The sequence below is a fragment of the Pelobates fuscus genome, chromosome 1 (assembly GCF_036172605.1).
Source record: "Pelobates fuscus isolate aPelFus1 chromosome 1, aPelFus1.pri, whole genome shotgun sequence".
Taxonomy (NCBI): domain Eukaryota; kingdom Metazoa; phylum Chordata; class Amphibia; order Anura; family Pelobatidae; genus Pelobates; species Pelobates fuscus.
The window spans coordinates 400,603,155-400,610,844 of record NC_086317.1 but is presented as its reverse complement, the minus strand read 5'-3'; positions in this window follow the sequence as shown (position 1 = coordinate 400,610,844).

Genomic DNA, 7,690 nt, shown 5'->3' with positions numbered 1-7,690 from the left:
ATTTCATCTCCCACCTCAGTCCATCATCCCTCCTCACCTATCGATCTTCTCTCCTCGCCGTTCCATCTGTATTCTCCCCTTCTCATTCTGTCTGCCCTTCTGTCATGGCCGTTACCTGTAATTCGTGTCTCTTCCGGGTTGACGGACTGTAGCCACACCCCCTCTCTGACGCGGTCTCATTGCGCTACATAATGCGACCGCGCCAGGCAACAGACGCTGGATTAATGAACAGCGTACCGCGGAATTTAACCGGCTGCAACTCTTCTCTACAAACTTACCTGTGTACCGAACCGGACTCGTAATCGACTAACCTCCTTCTCCTTCCTCGACCACGGCTAGCACTTGACTCCTCTCGACCTCTCTCCACGGAACCTCCCCGGAGGGCACTCTGGGACCAACTTCAATTCCTTAACTCACTGCATTATACGAACTTTCCCCTGACTACTGAACTCTCAAGCTTCAGCCTGCTCACACATTCTCCTATCGTTATAGGAGTAATTCCTATTCATTAACCTTTCTACCTCCATATGAGATGTTTTCTATCAATTAAGCTAAATCAAATCTCTGCAAGTTAATCTGCATTGCCTTCCTTCATTTTATTGCTGCAATTCAATTGTGTTGTAAATCTAAGAATCCACTCAACAATCCTGAACCATTTAAAGATACAGTACCTATGTTTCTTCAATCAATTATATAAAAGACACAGTATCAGTTAACTCCCTGGTGAACTGTCATCTCTTTATTTCATCAACTTCTCACATTCACATCTAATTAATCAGAAATCTGCAGTTGAGCTCCATCAAACTCTATGTGAACGTGACACCTTCCTTATTTCCTCTATCTTTCCCTACCCACATTGATTTATTTTCTGAAGTGATAAGCTGTGAGAGATTGAGGCCGGTCATAGGCTGAGAGAATCATTTGAGCTCTCTCATCCTGTTGCTGCTGCCGATGGTACATATATATTGGTATGGCCCATATCAATACGTGCAATGTGACACAGTTATAGAATGAGAGTGCTCAAGTGACGCACTCAGGTTTAGCACTGCCCTCCATCGCCAGTTATCAAAGAAGGGTTAGTTCGAGTAAAAGAGACACCACAGGCTGATGGGGACCCTAGTTCACAGTTAAATTGTAATTAATCGGTCAAAGAGTGAACTGAAGGACAGTGACAGGACACTCCAGCCATCATAACCACAAAGAGATGAAGTGGTTATGATGTACAGAGTGCTCCATTGAGTAGTTGACATTTGACATGAGCAACAAATTAACTGTTTTTATTTTGTTGCTTGAGAAAGAAACACTTGACATCGCACAATTGCAAAAGAACAACTACCTACCAAACTAGCTTGTTAATAGCATATGTGGCTGTGATGTGAATCCACCCTGTTTCTCTCAACTGACCCTGTCACATACTCCCAACCTGTTACATGCTGTCACTTAGTCACATTTACCCAGCCATGCACATGGTCACGTACCCCCAGTGACATTCAGCCATCCCCAGTCACATTCATCCACACAGTGAATAACATTTATTTTGCAACCCTGTCACATTCATTCGCCCAGTCACATACCTAGTCATACCCACATTTACCCACTCTGTCATTTACCCACTATCCCCATTGGTGTTCATATACTCCTACTCAGCCCTAAGGGACTATCCCAACCTTGAATGTATAGCGGAATATTATTATTATTGTGATTTATAGAGCGCCAACAGATTCCGCAGCACTTTGCAATATTATGAGAGGGGGGGATTTAACTATAAATAGGACAATTACAAGAAAACTTACAGAAACGATAGGTTGAAGAGGTTACTCTGGGAGGCCATTAGCTTTCCTACAGAGATGGGTTTTAAGGCACTTCTCAAGAGATGCAAGACTAGGGGAAAGTCTGATGGTGGTAGGCAGGCTATTCCAAAGGGAGGGAGCCACCCGCGAGAAGTCCTGCAGGCATGAGTTGGCCATACGGGTGCGGGCAACGGACAGGAGAAGGTCATGGGCAGAACGGAGAGACCAAGAAGGGGCATATTTATGGATCTGTGAAGAGATATAAGAGGGGCTAGAATTGTTCAGTTCTTTATAGGTATGGGTTAGCACTTTGAATGGACTTCTATAGGATACAGGAAGCTAATCTAAAGATTGACAGAGGGATGAGGTGTGAGAGGACCGACTATAGAGGAAAATCAGTCTAGCGGCAGAATTCATTACAGACTGTAGCGGGGCAATATGGCTTTTGGGAAGACCAATTAGGAGAGGGTTACAATAATCCATGCAGGAAATTACTAGAGCATGGACAAGCTCCTTGGTAGCGTCTTGCGTTAGAAAGGGGCGGATGCGGGCTATGTTTTTAAGATGGAATCTTCAGGATTTTGCAGTGTTGCTGTTCAATATTATGAGATAAGTTTTACGTGTAACGCCCTGATTGACTCAGGCGCTGCAAAAAACTTTATCGATATACAATTTGCCAGTAAACACTTCTTACTCATGAAGGAGAGAGCATCACCTCTGGCCGTTGAGGCCATTGATGGGAGACCACTCTCTCAGCCTTTAATTACCCACGAAACACTAGCTATCACTACCACTATAGGAGTGTTACACGAAGAACTCATCACATTTCAGATAATTGCTTCCCTTTCTTGTCCCATTATAGTTGGATTCCCATGGCTTGTTAAGCATAACCCCCGTGTTGATTGGGCTAAAGGAGAAATACTGGAATGGGATAAAGAATGTAAAGAGAGATGTATCTCACCTATTACTAAAAGAGTGGGTATCGTTAATCCTCAGTCTACCAAAATTCCTGTGCATTATAGGGAGTTTAAAGAAGTGTTTAATAAAAGTCACACTGATATGCTACCCCCTCACAGATCCTATGATTGCTCCATAGATCTGTTACCCGGTACTATACCCACTAAAGGGGGAGTATATACCTTATCACCACAGGAGAGTAGAGTTATGGAAGAATACATTAAAGAGTCCCTACAAAAAGGCCACATACGTAAATCTTCTTCTCCTGCAGGTGCAGGGTTCTTTATTGTTACCAAGATAGGAGGAGAGTTATGGCCATGTATTGATTATAGGGCATTGAACAAGATCACCATCAAAAATGCTTATCCCATTCCCCTTATCTCAGAATTATTTGACAGACACCAGGGCCTTATGAGTGCTTATAATTTAGTAAGGATTAAGAATGGAGAACTGCATTTAAAACGAGAAATGGTCACTATGAGTATCTTGTCCTGCCCTTTGGCTTATGCATTGCCCCAGCCGTATTTCAGGATCTCATTAATGATGTTCTCAGAGACTACATTTATTCTTTCGTATTGGTAGCCCTGGATGATATACTCATTTATTCCCCCGATATCCAGACACATCATGGGCATGTTAAACAATGCTAAAAAAAACGGGCTATATTGCAAACTTGACAAATGTCTATTTGACCAGATGGAAGTTCAGTTCTTGGGCTATAATATCTTGGACTATGGTTTTCAGATGGAACCACGTAAACTAGAAGCCATTCTACATTGGCCATTACCCAATGGGTTAGAAGCCATTGAAAGGTTTATTGGGTTTGCAAAGTACTATAGGAGATTCAGCAAAGGTTTCTCTACTGTGATAGCCCACATCACCAATATGACATAAGGGGGTTAACTGTAATATATGGTCTAAAGAAGCTAAAGAAGCTTTTGAGCTCCTTAAGAAATTATTCGCTTATGCTGACATATTGGTACACCCTGACACTAGCAAACCCTTCATACTAGAGGTAGACACCTCTGAGACAGGGTTAGGGGCTGTTCTTTCTCAGAGGGAGAGCCAGGATAACCCTTTGCATCTTTTCTAGAAAGTTGTCACCAGCGGAACGTAACTATGATATTGGTAACAGAGAATTGTTAGCCATTATCCTGGCAACATCTTTTAGAAGGTTTCAGGGATCCCAAGGGATCATAACCGATCGCAAAAACTTGGCATACATTGGTGATGCTAAAAGGCTGTCTTCTAGACAACCTAGATGGTCGTTGTTCTTGTCACGCTTTAACTTTATTAACACGTAGAGACCAGGTCCTAAGAACGTTAAGGCTGACGCCCTATCTAGGCAATTTGACCTAGAGGCAGAACAAGAACAAGAGACCTCTCCCATTATATCACCTGGATGTATCATTGCCTCAACGGTTCTTTCCTTGTCTTCTCCTCTCCTTAATGCTATAATGGCAGCCCTGATCCAAGCACATAGTGATAAACCTCGAGATAGGTTGTTTATTCTGTTACTGGAAAGAAAGGAGGTAATAAGAGTGTTTAACGATAATGTGACAGCTGGACATCCAGGCATTAATAAAACAATGTCTGCTTTCTCTAGATTATTTTGGTGGCCATCTCTTAGAAAGGACATCAGAGAGTATGTGGAGGCGTGTGCTATTTGTGTAGTTTCTAAGGTTCCCCATAAGTACCTTGTGCGTTATTGCCACCTCTTCCTATACCCAGTGCCCCATGGATTCACTTGTCTATGGACTTTATTGTGGAACTCCCAAATTCTAAAGGCTATAACACCATCCTAATGATTGTTGATCGCTTTTCTAAAATGGCACATTTTGATACCTTCTTCCCAAGAGTTGGCTCATATATTTATACACGAAATAGTCAGATTACATGGTATTCCGTTAAATATCGTGTTACAGTGGGACGAATTTGCCAGAAATAATGCTACCCATGACTCATCTGGACATAGGCCATTTTTTTTGACAACGGTTGTCATCCTACTGTCCTCCCTTCTCTGACACTGCTCTTCTAACTCTGGATGACCATCTCACATGTATTCATGAGACATGGACTAAGGTCCACACGGCTTTGGAAACAGCTACGGCTCGTTTTAAACTGCAAGCTGATAAGAGGCAGGGTGCCAACCCTGTTTACCAGGTGGGTGACTGGGTATGGCTCTCCACAAGGTATATTAAACTCTAAGTTCCCAGCATGAAGTCTGCACCGATGTTTATTGGTCCCTTTCCAATTATGCATAGGATTAACCCTGTGTCTTATTCTCTGGCTCTCCCTGTCTCTCATGTATCCCTACTTAAGCCTCCCCTCAAGCCTGGTCCTGCCCACCCTGTGGGTGGTCTTCAAGTGGGGGAGTACTGTCACGGCTCTCGGCTCTTCTGTCGGTGTCGCTGCACAAAAACTAGGCAGCCACGCAGACAGAAAGGTTTCTAACTTACTTTGGTCGTGGTGGGCAGCTGCCTGGTCTCCCTCCATTCCGGTCCCCAGCGGGTGTGACGTTCTTAGGAACACCAGCCGCTGCGGTTCAGGATTTCATAATAAAATTACCCTCGCCCACATTAAAGATGGCACCATCGTGTGTGCAATGTCACGTCATAGACGTGCACGCACGTTTTGGGGTCAGAGGTCAGAGGCAGCCAATTACAGCCTAAAGAGGGTTATTTACACCCAAATTACCTTTTGCCAGTGCCCTGTCGTGGTTTCCACTAGCTGCTTATCTGAGAGTGTGTTCCTGATCGTGTTTTTTCTGGTATTTGACTTTGGCTTTGTTTTGACTTCCCTGATTTCTGGTATCCTTGACTTCTGGCTATCCTCATCGTTGCGTCTTATTCTGTGTCCCTGACCTTTGCAAGTATTTTGACTATTCTATGGTACGTGATTCAAGAGTTTAAAGATGGAGAGCATGATGGACTTTGTCAAAGGCAGTAGAAAGGTAAAGAAGAATTAGTATGGAGTAGTGGCCTTTGGATTTAGCTGCAATTTGGAATAAGCACTTCTGCATTATCACTGTCAATTTCACGCAACCTGGAGAACAGTGATTGGCTGGGAGTGCTTGGGGCATTGTTTGATAAGTAACTGTTTCTTAATAATCTTGGGGATGGCACCAGGGAATGCTAGGCAACCTACCCTTGACTGCTTGTTGCTTAAATGTTGCTCAAATTTGATAGTAGGAAATATGCACCCTCAGATGTTAAACAGATCCTGATAACCAGGGCAGGATTAACCAAGGGGCTGGTGGAGCTGCAGCTCCAGGCACATGGAATATGCCCATTGATTTAAAAATAAAAATAAAAATATATATTTTTTTACCACTCTTCACAAGCTCTTGATTAAGTATGGAAACTTAAGAGGGGTGTAGGGGAACAAAACTGGTGTAGACTGGCTGACAATGAAAATAGTTAAGGTAAAGCTGACTTTGCGCACTATGCAAATGCTCTAACACTTCGGCATGTTCCCTTTCTTCTACACTCACTATATACACCATTCTCTGTCCCAGACTTTATAACAGAAGTTTCTGCCTGCTAGAGGACAACTGAGTGCTAGGGGACTATAGGTTTTCATGGGCTGTAAGCCATAATCATCGCACTTATGACAAATCACGACTTGAACTATCTTGCTTTGCATGTAATGCGTCTATCTCATATATTAGTTTCCCCTTTTACGTTGCATTACTGAAATAAATTAACTTTTGCACGATATTCTAATTTTTCGAGTATCACCTGTAATATGACTCACATGGGTTCTTGCTGCCTATTTAGAACATGTAAAACCTGTGCTGGTTAACACAGTTGCCATCCATCTTAGTCGCACATCATCCTGTTGTGAAATGACACATTAAAATGAGCTAAATAACATGCCTGCAATATCAAATCCTCACTGAACGTCTTTGCTAAGGATTGAAGAACCAGAGGGAAAAAGCAACATATAGAATTGTTCATTAAACAGGGCTCATGATGTTCCTGACATATACAATATACATAGGCATCCCCGCTATAATGATTTCCTAACAATTTAAAGTTGCTGCCAGTGTATATAGTGGTTAAAGTAATGTTGGTACCATCTGTAAAAGCTCTCTGTTGTTCTGAAGGGCAATATCATTGAAAACAGGTACACTGTCATTGCAATCAACAGAAATATAAACATGAAAGCCAAAAATACAAAACATTACATTTAGTATGTGATAAAACTTTAATTACTCCAAACTTGGTGTTTGACTTATAGGTTGGGATTTCCCAGTCGTATTCCAAGTACAATGTGTACTGAATAATTAAAGGTAATAGAGGAACAACATTTAGCACATTTAGGAAGTGTTTGGCTAGGGGGATGCTATTTACTAACTTTCTACTTAAAATTCTCAACAGCTAACAAGTTTGTAAATACACAGCACAGAACTTCAATAGGATCAGAATGCTCGTATAGAACATCGATTGGTCATTTGCTGCCATCTTGAGGATATAGTAGTAAAGCATATTTGTTCAATGACAAGTTGAACATCTTACGATTTCTAATATTATGTTTAATTGTCCCCTGTATTTAACAAATATGTTTTTGTGTGGTGTGAAAAAATAAAATTCAATGTAGAAATCTATACCTCTTTATTTAACATCTGGGCACCCCTATCTTAGCTCCCAGTCAATTCTTGTTATAGGCTCTATCTTTGCACCTGACAGTCATCGTAGAGAAAGTACTCAGAGAAGAGGAGACGTGAGACAACGTTTTTATTTTTCCTCCTCGTTTCCAGTGAGTACCACGGCTGTGCCTAGACTGAACTGGAATGCGATTTAATTTGCTACATTTTTATTATAAATTTAATAGAAAACATATCACCAAGTGAAAAAAAAGTTATGTTATTTTCAAAGCTCTATGTTATGGTATAATTTTCAGTGAAGTGACAGGGTCTCTTTATGTCATGTAAATTATCG